At 45.1% G+C, this 18,368-nt stretch overlaps 1 protein-coding gene across 6 annotated transcripts in view; it reads right to left on the reverse strand.

Annotated features, from left to right (window-relative positions):
• The window catches only part of LOC110256768 (uncharacterized), a 130,140-nt gene that overhangs the window by 20,693 nt on the left and 91,079 nt on the right, over positions 1–18,368 (reverse strand). The window lies entirely within an intron of this gene.

Consider the following 18,368-nt stretch of genomic DNA (forward strand, 5'->3'; position numbering starts at 1 on the left):
TAAGATGATGTCATGAGAGAGTTCAGCAAATTAGAAATGGCTGTGAGGAAATTAATTTACGTTCTCAGAAAGAGCTTCCAGAACCAAACAAATAAAATGCAACTTCTAGTGTCCCCTAACTACTTCCGACCTCAAAGTCTCCTCATGGCTTCTTCTGATCCGCAGCTAACCTTGACATGTGTGTGCTAGGGTAGAAGGAACACTGGACTGGGAGCCCCGATTCTGTCACTTGATGTCAAACCACTTAACCGCTCTGAATGTTTCCTCATCTATAAAATGGGGATAATCATAATGCCTAACTCACGAGTTTACTGTAAGGCTCAAGTGGGAATGAAGTTCCCAATTCAAGTGCTATAACTCTCCTGTGAAACAAAAAACAGGCCAAATGGTCTGATAACTCCTCAATCATTTGATTCAGTTCACTACCATTTGATAAATATTGCTGAGTGGCCCCCACAGGCCAGTTTTGGTTTTGAGAGCTGGTGATCCTGCAATGGGCAGAGCAAATGAGGGCGGCTTCTACGCGGATGATGTCCTTATGGGAACAGCAGAAAATAAACAAGTCAACCGAGAAATGAGTAGACAGGAAAATTTTGAATAGAGAAGTGCTATAAAGAAAACAAAATGGGGAGTTCCCATCGTGGCTCAGTGGTTAACGAATCCGACTGGGAACCATCAGGTCGCGGGTTCAATCCCTGGCCTGGCTCAGTGGGTTAAGGATCCGGCATTGCTGTGAGCTGTGGTGTGGGTTGCAGATGTGGCTCATTGCTATGGCTCTGGCATAGGCCGGTGGCTACAGCTTGGATTAGATCCCCTTGCCTGGGAACCTCCACATGCTGCGGGAGTGGCCCTAGAAAAGGCAAAAAGACAAAAAAAAAAAAAAAAAAAAGAAAAAGAAAAGAAAACAAAATGGGACATAGAGTGAGTGAGTAAGCTCTTGAAGAGAGCAAGGTAGGCTATTTGATACTGGGCCAGTCCTAGATCTGGGGCACGTGGCTACCATGGTAATAAAACTGTCTTGTTAGCTTATACACCCAGCATCCTATCGCCAATGAAGGATGTAGGTAAATGGCTAAAGAATTCCCCATGCATATTGCTTAGCCAGAATTGGACTCTGAAACCCCAAGAACTGATGTAAGACTCAACTTCAGAAAAAAAAAAAGTACATTAACTGAACAATGGCTTGAGTGAGGAAAAAATATCTCCCCTGACCCCGAACTCACATTTCCTTTGCTTCCTTCCTTTGGCATCTCTTTGCTAGGGATGATATTTTGAAATTTTTCTAGTTGAAAGCTGATTTGGCATGGGTTTGTTTTTTTTTTTTCTTTTCTTGGACAATGGGGTCCCATTCAGTTTGGGGCCCAACATTTTGAAGTTTCCAGCTGCTGACATCTTGAGAAAAGACTTTCGCAATTGGGCTTTTAAATTCTTCTTCCATAATGATTCTAAGTGTTCAGAGAAAGATACTAAAAGCTTAGACATTGTGCCAGGCACATTATATCATTTAATCCTTATAGGAATGAACTTGGAGAGGTCTGGGGCCCCTAGGTCTCAATGCTAGTTACAAACCTATCACACCTACCTCTGAGTTCTGGGTTGGTCAGCCAATGATTTGGCTTCTGAGTTTTACCAGTGACTCTCTGTCTACAAATGACAGTAAGCATCACAGGCTAGGCTTTAAACAGAACCATTTTATGGGAGCTCTTTCACACCTATCATCAGTTGATCTACACAACAGCTCTGTGAGGTGTCATGGACATTTTTATTATTACTTGTCAATATCCCTTATTCTCTTTCTCAGCTTTGCTCCCCCTTTTTAAGGAATTGTGCCTTCCTCATTCCAACAAACTGGATCTAGGGCCATAGCAATAGATCCTGCCCTGCACCAAAAGACCAACCAACCAACTAACCAAACAACCAACCAACTAACCAACTAACCAACCAACCTACCAAACTGGGCCAATTGTGGAAGGTCACTTCTCTGGCTGCAGGAATTGGCCCAAGGGTGTGTACGTGCGACTCAAACTGGCCTAATCAGAATTGTTCTTAGAATTTTTTATACTTTTATCTGGAGAAATGAACCTTTTTCTCTTAAGCAATAATTGTGCAATTGAGCCCAGAGCCAAGGGTAGCTGTGTTCCAGCCTTGTGAAAAAAGGTTTGTGGAATAAGGCCAAAGGCTGAGGAGCGATCAAGAATCCTGAAGTGCTGAAAGCCCTTGTTTTGACTCCCCTGTCCCTCCTCTTTTTTGTCTAAGTCAGTTTGGGTTAACTTTCTAGGACATATATTCAAAGAGCCCTCACTGAGGGGCCAGCAGCTGCCCGAGGAGCAGTGGTAGAGGTTGCATACACGTTGTTTTTAGAGGCCATATAAAGAAAACGACCCTGCGGATGATATGCAAAAAAAAGTGTCTGTCTCTGTATGATGCAAATGATAGAAAACACCAATTTAAACTGGTTTAGTCAATAAAGTATTTAATAGTTAACTTAATTTAGAAGTCTAGAGAAATCCTGCTTTCAGGTGATGCTTGATCCAGGCTCTAATGATGTCCCTGAAGTCATTTCTTTACCTCTCTACTCCGCTTGCCTCGGGGTTTACAGGAATATCCCCAGAGCTATCAGGCTTCAGGCTTTCCCTAAAAGAGCAGCATGGCTCAGTTTCAGACCTTCAGAACAAGAGAGGGTATTTTTTACTATTGATTTTACAGACATGCTGGGATTTGTTCTTCCTTGATGGCTCAAGCTGAATCAGGGGCCTATCCTTGAGTAAGCCACTGGCCCAGGAAGGTGGTTGAGTTGCAGGAAGGGTGGGAGGCAATTCTGTCCAGATTCCATGGCAGAGAATGGAGGAGGGAGAATTCTTTAAAGGAAAGCCACTGTTGGGGAGAGAAGCAGGGAAATGATGTGATGGGCAGAACAGCATATGTCCACTGCAACACTTACTGCCCAGGCCGCTGGGTATCCAGGCGTAGGTTGGGATGGGCTGAGATGCTGGGGCAGCCCAGCTTGCATAGAGACAAGCTGCAGTGAAGGTTTTAAAAACAACTGCAAGGGAAACACTTTAAGGTGATCAGGCCAAAATTTTTGAGTCTTAAATTTTGGCCAGCTAAAGTCCCCTGACTGGTGATTAGGAAGACCCAACTTCAAAATATGGTTCATGTCTTTCACTCTGGAAATCTGACCTTTCCAAATGCTTGAACAGCTGTTGCTTTTGCAGTATGTAGAATAGAGAATAATCAGAGGCACCCTCAGGTCCACTGGTGGGGTTCCTCTCTGATGGGACACTCGGCTGCTCTTAAAACACGAGTTACAATCACACCTCTTCTCATGGAAAGACATCCAGGATATATATTCAAGTGGCAAAACAAATTATAGAACAGTATGCAGTCCAACCCCTGCCCTCAAATGCACAGAACCACTGAGAGGCTACCTTCCAAACTATGAACAGTGGTTCCCTTTGGAGAACTGGACTGGAACAGGGCACTTTCATTTTTTTACTTCATTTCTGTATTGTTTGTTGTCTTTGACAGTGAGCAGGTACAACTTTTTTTTTTTTTTTTTCGGTCTTTTTAGGGCTGCACCCAAGGCATACGGAAGTTCCAAGCCTAGGGGTTGAATCGGAGCTGCAGCCTCCAGCCTACACCACAGCCATAGCAATGTGGGAGCCGAGCCTTGTCGGTGACCTACACCATAGCTCATAGCAACACTGGAGCCTTAACCCACTGAGCAGGGCCAGGGATCGAATCTGCATCCTCATGGATACTAGTCGGGTTCATAACCGCTGAGCCACGATGGGAACTCCAAGCATATATTACTTTTGTAATTAAAAAAAGATTGAAATGAAGAGTTAAAATCACTCTAAAATAAAATAAAAATAAGCCACGGTGGGGGCACGGTTGATTGGTGCTCACCATTCATTACACTCTCCTGGTGTCCCTTCCACAGTGCAGAAGCTAGAAACTGAAAAACTACATTCCCAGCTCCCTTTACAGTAGGATTCCAGGTGTGGCTTAGATTTAGCCAGTGAGACACATTTAGGTGAGATTTGGAAGGAGGATGTGAAGCAGAGGCTGCTCAGCTGCTGCTTGTGCTGACAAGCTCAGCCAGCTGAGGGGGCACCGGGCTCTTTGGAGGCAGTGTTACCCAAAGTCTGCAAGTCTCATCCCTTGTTCTGGGGGGCAGCATGCAGAGCACACTGGTTCTCTGGAGGAGGAGCTGAGGGTTAGAAGCTTCCGAGGTCAGTAGATGGCTTCTTGGTAACAGAAGAGTCAACTGTTCCCCTTGGAGTTCCCGTCGTGGTGCAGTGGTTAATGAATCCGACTAGGAACCATGAGGTTGCAGGTTCAATCCCTGGCCTTGCTCAATGGGTTAAGGATCTGGCGTTGCCATGAGCTGTGGTGTAGGTCGCAGACATGGCTCGGATCCCGCGTTACTGCGGCTCTGGCGAAGGCCGGTGGCTGCAGCTCCGAAAAGACCCCTAGCCTGGGAACCTCCATATGCTGAGGGAGCAGTCCTAGAAAAGGCAAAAAGACAAAAAGAAAAAAAAAAAAGTCAACTGCTCCCCTCTGGCTTGATTCTACTATGTAACTGGAAATTATTTTCCCCACCCCACCGCCCAGCCCTTCCTATAATTCTCTAAACTGTAACAAACCCCTTCTGGGGCTAGAATAGATTTTTTTTTTTTCTTGGCAGATACACTTACATGGAAATCTGGAAGCAGCAACATGGTATGTATGTCTTTGGGTTCAAAGCCCTTTGACACCTTTAGAAAGCATGAGAAAATTGGGTTTTGTTTCTTTTAAATTAAACTCAAGGAGAAAGACTGGACTGAACTTTTAAAAATTCCATTCTGGTAATTTATGAAATCTGATGGCACAAACTGAGTCAGGGCTGTGGTCTTTAGCCTCCAAAATCACCTCCCTACATTTCTCTCCTGTGCACACACCACTTCTCTACCTCTGGTCAGCTCATAAGTTCACTTAGAGCCACGTCGTAAGACTTCCAACCCTAGGCCAAATAGAAATGGAAAAACAAGAAAAAAAAAGTAAGGAAATGTACAAGGGTGTAGTCTACTAGTGCAGTTGATATTAACAATAGCTGCCTTTGACATTAGAATGAACGGTGCCTCATATTTTTCCTTTGGGTCATAATTCTATTTTTATTTTATTTCTTAATTTTTTTTTTTTTTTTTTTTTTTTTGCTTTTTAGGGCCACACCACGGCCTAGGGAGGTTCCCAGGCTAGGGGTCGAATCGGCACTACAGCTGCCGGCCTACGCCACAGCCACAGCAACACGGGATCCGAGCCGAGTCTGCAACCTACACCATAGCTCAAGGCAACACCGGATCCTTAACCCACTGAGTGAGGCCGGAGATCGAACATGCAACCTCATGGTTCCTAGTTGGATTCGTTTCTGCTGCGCCACAATGGGATCTCCCATATTCTATTTTTAAAAACCTGTTTGATGTGTGAATTTTAAAGTTAGATGGCCCTTGAAGTTACTCACTAATGTTTACTTCAGAGACTTGAGTCCAGAGGAAAATGGAGAATGCCCTTTTCTGATGGGGTCACCCTGGCAGTGGGTCTTCCAAAGCTTCAGTGGAATTGGAAATTGGAAATGTTATCTGTCATCTGGCCAAGCCTCTGGGGTCAAAGTTACTTCTCTGGACCTCCTCACCAGCTCTGGTTTGCCCTGCCCGGTCCATCACCATTTCATCCTAGGTAGTCCCAGCCATACAGCTCTTTTCAGCTTACCAAACGCTTCGCAAACACTCTCATTGACATTTATCACACCCTGTGAGGCTGGCTGAGCAGGCAGTGTCGGCTTCACCTAAAAGATGAGGAAGCTAAAGCAAAGAGAGCTTAAAGGACTTGCTCAAGGGGACACAGAACACCAGGTCTTTTTTGGGGGGTGGGGGTGGGGGTGTCTTAGGGCTGCACCGAGGTATATGGAAGTTCCAAGGCTAGGGGTTGAATCAGAGCTGTAGCCACCAGCTGATGCCACAGCCACACCAATGCCAGATCCGAGCCATGTCTGCAGCCTACTGCAGCTCATGGTAATGCCAGATCCTTAACCCACTGAGCGAGTCCAGGGATCGAACCTGTGTCCTCATGGATACTAGTCTGGTTCATTATCATTGAACCACAATGGGGACTCCCCAGAGCAGCAGGTCTTAAATCAAGGTTCCTAACTTAAAATCCAGAATGTTTTCCAAGGACCTATGGTCTTTTATCATTTAAATTCTCTATGGTCTTAACACACTGCCAGTGATGGCCCCACTTCTCCCTAGGACTCCAGGATTATCATTCAAATAATGCCTGTGTAGCTTGTAAACTTGCAAGGCCTCACCCGGGGTTGCTTGGCCTTTGGCTGCAGATCACACAGTTCTCCACGTTAATAGCACCCATTGGTAGCTGTCGGCCTCCATCAGTCCTTGTTCCTCTGGGTAAACACCCACTGGATTCTGGGAAGAGAGAGATGGAGAGCCTCTGCCAGACAATTCTCTGTGACCACTGGATGTCAGTACTGATCTACGCCTGATAGCAGAACCTCCTCCCAGGCAGGGCAGAGCCACCGGTGCCAGGATTTCAAATGGAACAGGAGGGGCATGTTGATCAAAAGCAAAGTGTACCGTGACTACCTATTTTAATTAAACAGTTGGGTTTCCAAGGCCCCATCTCTGTAGGCTGCTGTTCTCAGATTCCCCCTTTAAGTTGTTCGATTTAGCTGTTCTGGCAAGAGAAAGTGCACAACCGGAACACCAAGCAAAGGTTACAACATCTCTGTTGTAATTCCCTTTTGAAGGATGGTACAACTTCAGGTGTATCATAAATCAAACAGTTTAAGTGGCTGCCTTTGAAATGGGAAAAACTGGGCGTGGCGGGGGAGCCTTGTAGAACTATATGATTCTTTAAAATTTGGTGGTTATGGGAGTTCCTGTTATGGCTCAGCGGTAACAAACTTGACTAGGACCCATGAGGGTGTGGGTTCAATCAGTGGGTTAAGGATCCGCTATTGCCATGAGCTGTGATGCAGGTCGCAGATGAGACTCGATCTGGTGGTGTTGTGTGTATGGGGCAGGCTGGCAGCTGTAGCTCCGATTTGACCCCTAGCCTGGGAACTTCCATATGTCACAGGTGCAGCCCTAAAAAGCAAAAAAAAAAAAAAAAAAAAAAAAAAAGCAAAAAAACAAATTTTACATGATTGTGTAGTTTTACTAAGACAGAAGCAAAAAATAGTGTTAAAACATAGCTACTAATGTGGAAGGAAGGGAAGGAAAGGAGGGTGGACCCATGGACTGGCCGCGATGGCACTGGGGGTTAGAGATTCAGCGATCCTGGATTAATTCATTCCCTCCTTTTTGGGCCCTACAGCAGCCTCTCGAGGGACTGCAAGATGAGGACATGGAGATTGAGGGAGCTTAAGTGACCTGTCTGAGGAGCCAGTGGTTAGAAGTGGGCTCCAAATCCAGGCCTGCCCGATTCCAGAACTCATCTCCTGACTGCTCTATCACATTGCCTCCCTTCCCCTTTGCCCACAGAGTCCAGGTGACTTGCCGATGATCACATAACGTTGGTGGCACAGGAAGGAGGCCTGGGGCAGGGACTAAGCACTGAAGTTCCCAGACAGTCTCATGTGTTTTTCCCATGATCTCACTGGGCCTTGTCCAGTGTTAGAACCGAGGGAAGATGAGGCCAAGGAGGCTTGTGTCTTGGGGAGAGGCCCAGATGGCTGTGGCACCATTCCGGAGTAGGAAGGCAGATTCAACAGCCCACACAGGCAAAGCTCTGGTCCAGCCCAGCTTCCTGGCACCCTCCCTTCTTTTCCTAGTGCTGCCTGTACCCCTCAACCTATTCTGATACCCCCAAACTGGCAGATGATCCCCATCCTTCCTCCTATGCCCTGGAAGCTGTTTGTAGCTCCAGGCACCTCCAAGGCCACTCAATCTGGTGCACATACTGTCAGGGGCCTTTCCCCACAGATAGAAACCTAGCAACAGGGCCATCAAAGATGGACCGGGGTGTCTGGTAGCCAAGTACCTTCTCAACTAGCCACCCAGAGCACAGCATGAGATTATTTAAGAGAAAGGTTGAGTGGCTATGTGATGTTCTGGGGCCCAGAAACCTTTGCTGTGGGTCATCTCTAGACTGAGCATAAGGCAGCAAGAATATGTATTTCTCCCTAATTTCACTAGGCCTGTGGTGTGGATTTCTACCCTTGCCAGAGATAGTTCAAGCCTCAGAGAGGCTGACCTATCAAGGGTCAGGTCAGTCGTGGGGCTGCATAATCATGGAGAAGGCACTTGGCTACCAATCAGGGGACTGCGTAATCTACAAGCCGTGACCAGGGCTGGTTCATGGACGCATTTAGGCATCTTTGTGGAAATGGAAATATGAGGGGAAATTGGAAATATTTTAAATGAAATTTATTTTTAGAGAAATTTTGCTTCACAGCAAAACTGAGTACAAAGTACAGAATTCCCAGAATTCCCATAGTTTCCCCCACCAACAACCTCCCACGCCAGAGTAGAGGCTTTGTTACTATCAGTGAATCTGTGCTGACACATCACTCACCCAAAGTCCATGGCTTATACTAGGGATCACTCTTGGTGGTGCACATTTTACAGATATGGAAAATTTATAAGAATGTGTTGTCCACCATTACAGTATCAGAGTAATTTGACTGCCCTAAAAACCCTCTGAGCTCTGCCTATTCCTCTCTCTCTCCCTCCCAACCCCTGGCAACCACTCATCTTTTTACCATCTCCAGTAAACAGCAATTGTTTTGCTGTTTCTAGAATGTCATACAGTTGGAATCATACAGCTTGTAGCTTTTCAGATTGCTTTCTTTCACTTAGTCACACCCTTGTAAGGTTCCTCCATGTTTTTCAGGGCTTGATAACTCATTTCTTCATCGTCCTAAATAATATTCCATTGTCTGGATGTATAACTGTTCATCCATTCATCTGTTGAAGAGCATCTTGTTGGCTTTCAAGTCTTGGCAATTATAAATAAAGCTGCTATGAATGTACATGGTTGGGTTTTTAAGCAGACATACGTTTTTAATTTGTTTGGATAAACACCAAAGAGTGTGATGACCAGATAAGAGTATTCAGTTTTGTAGAAACTTCCAAACTGTCTTCTAAAGTGGCTGTGCCACTTTGCATTCCCATCAGCAGCAAGTAAGAGTTCCTGCTGCTCCACATCCTTGTCAGCCTTTGGTGTGGTCAATGTTTTGGATTTGGGCCATGGAGATAGGTATGCAGTGTTATCTCATGACTGTTTTAATTTGCCTTTCCCTGATGACATCTGATGTGAAGCATGGTTTCATAAGCTTTTTTTTTTTTTTAAACTACATGAATATTTTCTTTGGTGAAATCGCTTCAGATATCTTGCCAATTTTTAAATCAGGTTGTTTTCTTACTGTTGAGTTTTAAGAGTTTTTGGTATGTTTTAGATAACAGTCTCTTACTGGATGTGTCATTTGCAAATATTTTATCCCAGTCTTTGGCTTGTCTTCTCATTCTCTTGAGATTGTCTTTTGCAGAGCAGAACTTTTGTTTTCTTTTTAGTGACCTCAAGCAACCCCCTTAGTGTCTCTAGATCTCTTTTCGTTTTTTCTATTTTCTTTTTTGGCCGCACCTGCAGCATATGAAAGTTCCCAGGCTAGGGGTTAAATCAGAGCTGCAGCTTCCAGCCTACACTACAGCCATAGCAATGCTGGATCCAAGCCGGATATGCGACCTACACCACAGCTCATGACAACACCATATCCTTAACCCACTGAGTGGGGCCAGGGATTGAACCTGTGTCCTCATGGATACTAGTAGGGTTTGTTACTACTGGGCCACAACAGGAACTCCAATGCTGGATCTTTTGACCCATTGTGCTGCGCTGGAGACTGAATCTGTGCCTCTGCAGCAACCTGAGCCACTGGAGTCAGATTCTTAACCCATTGCACCACAGGAGGAACTCCTGCTGAGCAGAATTTTTTAATTTTAATGAAATCCAGCTTGCAATTTTTTTAAATGGATAGTATTTCGATTTTGTATCTAAAAAGGCATCACCAACCTGAAGTCATCTATATTTTCTCCTGTTTATCTTACAGCAGATTGATATTTTGCTCTATGACTTATTCTGGGTTAATTTTTGTGTAAAGTCTGTGTCTAGATTCTTTTCTTTTGGCATTGGCTGTGACATGTAGAAGTTCCTGGAACAGGGATTGAGCCTTGCCACAGCAGCGACCCAAGTTGCTGCAGTGATACTGCCAGATCCTTAACAAGGGACCTTCTAGGTTGAGTTTCTTGCATATGGATATGCAGGTGTTCCAGCATCACTGGTTGAAAAGACTATCTTTTCTCCATTGTCTCCAAATCCCTTTGTTATAAAATGTATTTTTTGGCTTCACTATCTAGGTTCTGGGACTAGAGCAGAAAAGAAAACATACTTGGTCCCTGCCTGTGGGAATTGATATCTGGTGCCCATTACTTTCTTAAGCCAGGAAGCAGGAAGGAGCCTGGAGCAGTGACACTGAGTATGCAGGTTCCTGTCACCAATTTTTGTCCCTGAGCTGGCCCTGGGCCAGGTGGGGTTACAACCATAAGAAACCAGGGACCCCAGCCTTCAGTTTTAGGTAGGGACTCACTTTCTGGGGTTCTCAGCTGACATTTGACCACAGGTCCAGGGGTTGCTGGGTGAGCATGGGGGCTTTCACACAGTGTCTTTGTGGGAAGCGCTGGGGTCTTAGAAAGGAGGAGGACCTGGAGCAAAGGTCTTTGGGAATTCTGGCCTACCATCCTGGGGAGTGGACTATGCCACACTGACTTCTGGGTTGAAGGCCAGACTTAGTGGTTTAAGTGGTGGGACCCAGAGGGAAGAGGAGCCCCCGCCCCCCAGCCCCTCAGTGAGGGATCAGTGGAAGGCCTCAGTTTCCTCACCTGTCAAGTGGCCAAGTGGAGCTGGAGGACCGTTCTTGTCCATCCACCTCTAATGCTCTGTGTTCTTAAAGGAAACCTGGGTAGTTGCACCTGACTGACCTTATTCAAGGTGGGCAGACTCCCAGCTCACCCTTGATAGTGGGTAAGAGTAACAAAATGAAGTCCTAGATGGCAGATGGGTGGGGTCCGGGGAGAAGGGCAAGATTACTTTTATCTTTAACCACATGAAAATCCTTGCCCAAATTACAGTGTTGATTTAGGAGGTGAGAAGGCACCTTTGAGGTAAGTGACAAGATTTACAGGGAGGCTCAGCATTTTTGTAAATTCATCCCACATTAAGGGAAACTTTTATAACCTGGTGAAGAAACATTATAGGAACATAATTATGATGGATGTTGATGCGATTGAGTGTTGAGGGTGTGGGACAGGTGGACCATCAGGGAGGGAAGCAGGGATGAGCAGGATAACTGAGAAAGACATACAAGGACATCTAACACGACAGCGTGTGTGTGCTGTATACCAGGTATTATCTTGTAACAGGGACACTGTCCCCCAGCCCACATGCCTAGATTGCCCCCTAACTGGTCTCTTGGCCTCCCCACTGTACTTACCTTCCTTTCTGCCAGATTCATCAGCCTAAAGCACCATGTTTATCTTATTACTCTCAGATCTTCCAGGACAAACTTCTGCCCTGCAGGGACTTCCCACCTTCCTTCCTTTGGCCATGTTTTCTGCTACTTCCCATCACACCCATACACACCTTCACCTACACACACACACACACACACACACACACACACTCACACACGCACGCACACACACGCACACACTCACACAAGTCTCCACATATTTGCATTTTTGTCCATCTGCAATTCTCCCACTCTCCTCCGCATTCTCTTTTTGTTTAAAATGGCTTTTCTGAGATATAATTCGCATACCATACAATTCATCTAGTTAAAGTGTACGACAAAATAGGTTTTAGCATATTCACAGACATATGCAACCTTCCACAGTTAACTGTAGAATACTTTCATCACCTTAGAAAAAGAACCCCCATACCCTTTAGCAATCACCTCCCAATCCCCCAGCCTCACACTACCAGATCTAGGCAAGCAGGAAGCCTCTTTCTTTCTCTACAGATGTCCCTGTTTGGGACATTCTATAGGAATGGAATCCGTACATGTGGTCTTTTGCTTTGTGGACTGGCTTCTTTCACTCAGCATAACATTTCCAAGGTTTGCCTGTCCATTCCTTTGCATGGACAAATAATAATGCTCTAATTCCGCCTATCTTTCAAAATTCAGCCTGCTCGCCACGTGCTCCAGGAAACTTCTGTAATTCCTCAGGCCTCTTGACCTCTCCCTGGGATATTCACAGTGCAGCACAGGCTCGTTCTTGCATCCTTTCTTTCCCCATCAGACAGTGTCACAGGCCAGTTCCCTGGGAAGCAGGCTCTCTGCAGGCAAGTTTCCTGGGGAATGCTCTTGAGCCCAGTCTCATGGGGGAATGACAGCTGCAGGAGTGGGCAGAGGGAGAAGCTGAGCTGCAACCCTGCGACCACCATCTCAGCCAACTTCCAGGAGCTCGGAACCTGGGAGGGCCCTCCATGCTGGGCAAGGCTGGGCTTTTATACACCCATGTCAACAGCCATTGGATGCTGCTGCGCTGGGAAAAAGGCGAGATCTTGGGTGAGCTGTCTCTCCTCAGGCAAGGGCAAGTCCTGAAAAGGGACTGAGCCGAGAGCTGCAGCTAGCAGCACCTCCGACAGCTGGGGTGAACGAAGCCACCATGGTGTCCACTATTGACGGAATGCCCCTTGAGGTTGGGGACCATGCCACCCTTCCTGCTTGCCTTTCCCTCCCCCCGCACCTGAGCTTTGCTTGAAGTCAGGCTTTGGGGTCAGACAGACATGGATTCAAATCCCAGCTCTGCCACATATATCTGAGGAACCACAGAAACCTTCCCAATTCCTCTAAGCCTGTTTCCTCATCTATGAACAGGGGCTAATAACAGCCCCTACCTTGCAGTTATTGCGAATACTAAGTGAGCTGATGTCTGTAAAGCATTTAATAGTACTGGTACATACTAAGCTCCCGACAAGTGTTAGCTATTGTTATGATTAATGTTACTGTTAGCAGGTGCTCAGGACCTCCTGAGCATCAGCTGACAAAGGGATGGAAGCTGATATAAACTGAGGGACAGCCACAGACTCCCAAGGCAACATAAAGAAAAACAAAAATAAACAAATGAGACCTAATCAAACTTATAAGCTTTTGCACAGCAAAAGAAGCCATAAACAAAATGAAAAGACAACATACAGTATGTGAGAAAATAGTTGCAAAAGATGCAACTGACAAGGGCTCGATGTCCAAAATATACGAAAAACTCACATAACTCAACACCAAAAAAAACAGACAACCCCACTGAAAAATGGGCAGAAGACCTAAGGAGACATTTCTCCAAAGAAGACATATGGATGGCCAGCAGGCACATGAAAAAATGCTCAATATCACTAATTATTAGAGAAATGCAAAGCAAAACTACAATGAGGTGCTGCCTCACACTGGTCAGAATGGTCATCACTAATAAGGCTACAAGTAACAAATGCTAGAGAGGGTGTGGAGCAAAAGGAACCCTCCTGCACTGCTGGTAGGAATGTAAATTGGTACAACCACTATGGAAAACAGCATGGAGATTCCTCAGGAAACTAAATATAGAACTACCATATGATCTAGCAATCCCACCCCTGGGCATATATCCAGACAAAACTACAATTCAAAAAAAAAAAAAAATACATGCATCCCTATGTTCATGGCAGCACTATTTATAACAGCCAAGACACGGAAGCAACCTAAATGTCCATGGACAGATGAATGGAATAAGAAGATGTGGTACATATATACAGTGGAATACTACTCAGCCATAAAAAGAGCAAATAATGCTATTTACAGCAACATGGATGCAACTAGAGATTCTTACACTAAGAGAAATAAGTCAGAAAGACAGAGACAAATACTGTATGATATCACTTATATGTGTAATTTAAAATATGGCACAAATGAACATACCTATAGAACAGAAACAAACTCATGGATATGGAGGACAGACTTGTGGTTGCCAAAGGGGATGGGAGAGGAAGAGGGATGGACTTGGAGTTTGGGGTTGGTAGATGCTAACATTACATTTAGAATGGATAAGCAATGAGATCTTGCTGTATAGCACAGGGGACTATATCCAGTCTCCTGTGATAGATCATGATGGAAGATAATATAAAGATATATATATGGGTTATTTTGCTGTAAAGCCTAAATTGGCACAACATTGTAAATCCACTATAATTTTAAAAGGGTGAAAAAAACCCACTAAGGGACAACAAATGAACTAGATGTCAATATTGAGATGTCAGCATTCTAAGGCAGAAAATTATTTTTTAAAATAGAAAATAATTTTGACGTCCAGGAAGGCACAGAAATTTACTGAACATTCGTATCCCCACCACTGAAACTGATTTCAGAATTACAGATTTTTTTTTTTTTTTTGTCTTTTTGCTATTTCTTGGGCTGCTCCCACGGCATATGGAGTTTCCAAGGCTAGGGGTCCAATCGGAGCTGTAGCTGCCAGCCTATGCCAGAGCCACAGCAACTCGGGATCCGAGCCGCGTCTGCAATCTATACCACAGGTCATGGCAACGCTGGATCGTTAACCCACCGAGCAAGGGCAGGGATCGAACCCGCAACCTCATGGTTCCTAGTCGGATTCGTTAACCACTGCGCCACGATGGGAACTCCCAGAATTACAGATATTTTTGAAGGCTTTTGCATGCCCATCCCCAATATGCACCTGCCCCCCAGGTGAATCTTATAGGTGATGTTTTTTCATGCCAAGGAATGTCTTGGTACTGCTGTAAAGGTCTGAAAATCTAGACAACATATCTTCTGTATGTTTTGAAACTTTATATAAATGACATCATAGTGTAGCATCCTTTCGTTGCTCAACACAGTGTTTGATATCAAAGGTGAGATTTACCCGGTTTCTTTTAAGCATAACTGATGTACGCAGTGTTGTAAAGTAAGACCTCATTGCTTATCCATTCTAAACGTAATAGTTTGCACCTACCAACCCCAAACTCCAGTCCATCCTACTCCGGCCCCCTTCCCTCTTGGCAACCACAGTCTGTTCTCTAAATCTATGAGTCTGGGTCTGTTTTGTAGATAGGTTCTTTGCAGCACTAACAGCCAAGACTTGGAAACAACCTAAATGCCCATGTTTTTACCTGTGGCTCTGGTTCCTTAGTTTTCCCTGCTGTATAAGGATGAAAATGCTGCTTCCAAAGTGTTAGAAGAAGTAGAGGGAAAGAAACCCTTTCTAACTGAGCTGCTTGGTCCCAACTTCTTTCTAGCCATCCTTATCTTCTGGAGAGGTAACCTAGAGTTTAAAGCCACAGGAACCAGATTCTGCAGGTTTAAAACCCAAGTCTGTCATCTTCTAACTAGGAAATAATAGGCAAGCTCCATAACCTCTCTGTGTCTCAGTGAGAAACTAACATGAGGTGTAACTCACACCTCGTGCTTGCTTCAGAGGACTGCTTGTAAGTAACTGGTGCAGGAGCTGCTGCACGGTGCAGTACCAGCAGGATTAGCTATGACTCTTTTACTTCACTTGTTTCTAAGCAGATCACAAGGCATATGGCTCCGTGAAGCATTATCCCAGTCGCTAGGGCCTGATCCTTGTGACTCGGGGAAGGGCAGCTTGTCAGATCTGGATTTTCCACATTTGAGAAAGCTGGGATGCCAACCTTTGGAAAGCTGACTCTCCAATTGTTCAGTTCCATACGCTGCGGTGGCCCCTGGCACAGATGTATAGAAAGAGCTCCCGGCTTCCATTCATCACTGCCTTTGAACCATCCAGCTCCTTCGAGGTCATCCTACTATTGCTCCCATTGCACAGATGGGAAAATGGACTCTCAGGTATAGGTAGTCTGCTAATAATGTGACCTCCCTAAGACTTGAACTCAAGTCTCCTCATTCCAAATCCCTTAGCCAGCCAGTTACCCTCCCCAAATTCATTTTCAGCCTCTTGTTTTCTCTTCTTTCTTTTTTTGTTTGGCCATGCCCGCGGCATGTGGAACCTGTGTCAAGGACTGAACCTGTGTCACAGCAGCCACCCAAGCTGCTGCAGTGACAATACCTGATCCTTAACCCACTGTGCCACAAGAGAACTCCAAGCCTCTTATTTTCTTGCTTGAGGACAGTAGGGGACCTTGAGGCTGAGAAGGGAAGAGAAACAGTTTTTAGGACCCCTCACTCCATGGGATGCATGAGCCACCACTGGCCTCGCAGCATCACCCATCAGATGGCAGAAAGCCACTTCAGAACCGGAGGCTGTTTTGTGATTGTGTTTTGTGTTTTCTTTGTCTTTCCTTGAGGACTTTCATTGAGCAGTCAAAATGTATTTTCCAAAAGCCTGAAGAGCCAGCAGGGTGGGTGTTAGGGGAACCTGTGAATGGGTGACGGGCATGGAGGCAGATGGTGGTCAGTCAGCATAACTCTTGTTCATCCAGATACACAAGTTTTGGTTTGCCTCACCGTGAAATGCAGTTTTCAGGGAGGAAAATATGTCAAGGTAGACAGATTCTCTCCTTTATGAGATGTCATGTGACTATTCTTGCATGCAGTTATTTTCTTTTCAAATAATTCATAATGGCAGAGCTCACTGCCATTAATCTGTTTCCATTATAAATCCAATTTTGGAAGGTGACAGTGTCTGCCATTTCATCTTCTTCAGAGCTTAAACTTTGTTATTTCTCTCTTTTAAAAAAAGGAAGCAGTTTGTCTGGATGCTTTTAAGAAACAAAGGGCCTGAGCTTTTAGGGGATAGTTTAGCAATTGGAATTTAGGCAAGAACAATAGCAAATAGGTTCCAGGTCCCATGATAACTTAGATAACATTGATCAATTAGTGGGTGACTGGAATGTTGTGTTGAGAAGGATTCTGACACTATGTGCAGCGTCAGCAGAAAAAAGAGCTGTGATTGATTAGTGATGTCTGTCATGAATCTGTGTGGGAGGCAAAAGCCTCGCACACAAGGTGTGAACCTTGTAAACCTCCCTTTGTAAACTAGAATAAGCTTGGTAGTTTTCTCCTAATGCAAACTCCTTATCTCTCTGCAGCATTTGATGGTTTGGAAAGCTTTTTATGTGCTTTACTTTCATTGAACAACTCCATCAACTGCGTGAACTCACAGGGCTAATCTGTCTTTGTATTAATTCATGTATCCATTAAATGTTTACTGGGTAATTACTATACTAGGCTGTGGGAGATTATCTCTAAGGATGATGGTCACCAGTTTCTTCTCTTTCTGTTCATGGATGCTACCCCTCACTAAGAAGTGGGAACTAATTCCCTTCTAGAATCTAGGCTGTTCTTAGGGACTTGCTTGACTAATAAGATGCAGCTGAAACGATGTTCTGGGACTTCCAGTGATAGGTCTTAAGAGCTTTTTGGTTTTAGCTTACATTTTCTTGAAACATTTGCTTTTGGATCTGTCACATAAGAAATGTGACACCCTTCTGGAAACACTGTGTGGAGAGGCCCTGAGACTAGAGAGAGGGTCCCAGCAGAGCCCAGACTGCCAGCTATCCCACTAAGTCACCAGTTATGTGAGAAGCCATCTTGGACTCTCCAGCCCAGCCCAGTGGTCAGTTGACTATCAATGAGTCACCCTAGTTGAGATTGTTTGTAAAAGAATTCACCAGGCTGAATTCCGCCTAAATTCCTGACTCACAAAATCATGATGTAAAAGGGTTGTTATTTTAAGTGAGTAAGTTTTGGGGTAGTTATGTTGTGATAGGTAACTGGGACATTGACACTTTCAGAGGTAAGACCCGTTTCAACCAGTAGAGACCTCACAGTCTCCTGTGAGAGATGGACACATGGACAAAACCAAATCACAATTCAGTGAAAACAAACATGTACAAGATAGACTTGGAGCCCAGAAAGCAGGTGGGTATCTCAACTTTAAGGGAGCTGGGATGGCTCCCTGCAGGGTGATGTCTGTCTGATCCATGACCACAGCTCTTGGGATGCATGGCCACTAAAAAAATCCCCTAATATGGAAAGAAGGGCCCCCAGTGGCTAGATCTCTGTTAGGTCCCTCTGTTTCCCCGGCTATAGCTGATAGGCAGGTGGACACAGCCTCAAGGTGGCCCAATACACTGAAATTTGGAATGGCGAGTCTCAGAGGCTGGATGTCATTGGAGCCAAATCATGTTGATAGCAGCCCTCAGGAGCAGAGTTTCTCAATCTTGGCACTATTGACATTTTGGATTGATTGGATTTTGGGGGGGCGTGGTATTGGGGAGCTGTCTGGTGCACTGTAGAATGTTCAGCAGCCTCCCTGGCCTCCACTTAGTAGATGTCTCTAATGCCTCGTCTC

This window comes from Sus scrofa, chromosome 14 (genome assembly GCF_054392235.1).
Source record: "Sus scrofa isolate SSC_HxYL_T2T_F1_AM1 chromosome 14, Sscrofa_HxYL_maternal_Yorkshire_Landrace_v2.0, whole genome shotgun sequence".
NCBI lineage: Eukaryota > Metazoa > Chordata > Mammalia > Artiodactyla > Suidae > Sus > Sus scrofa.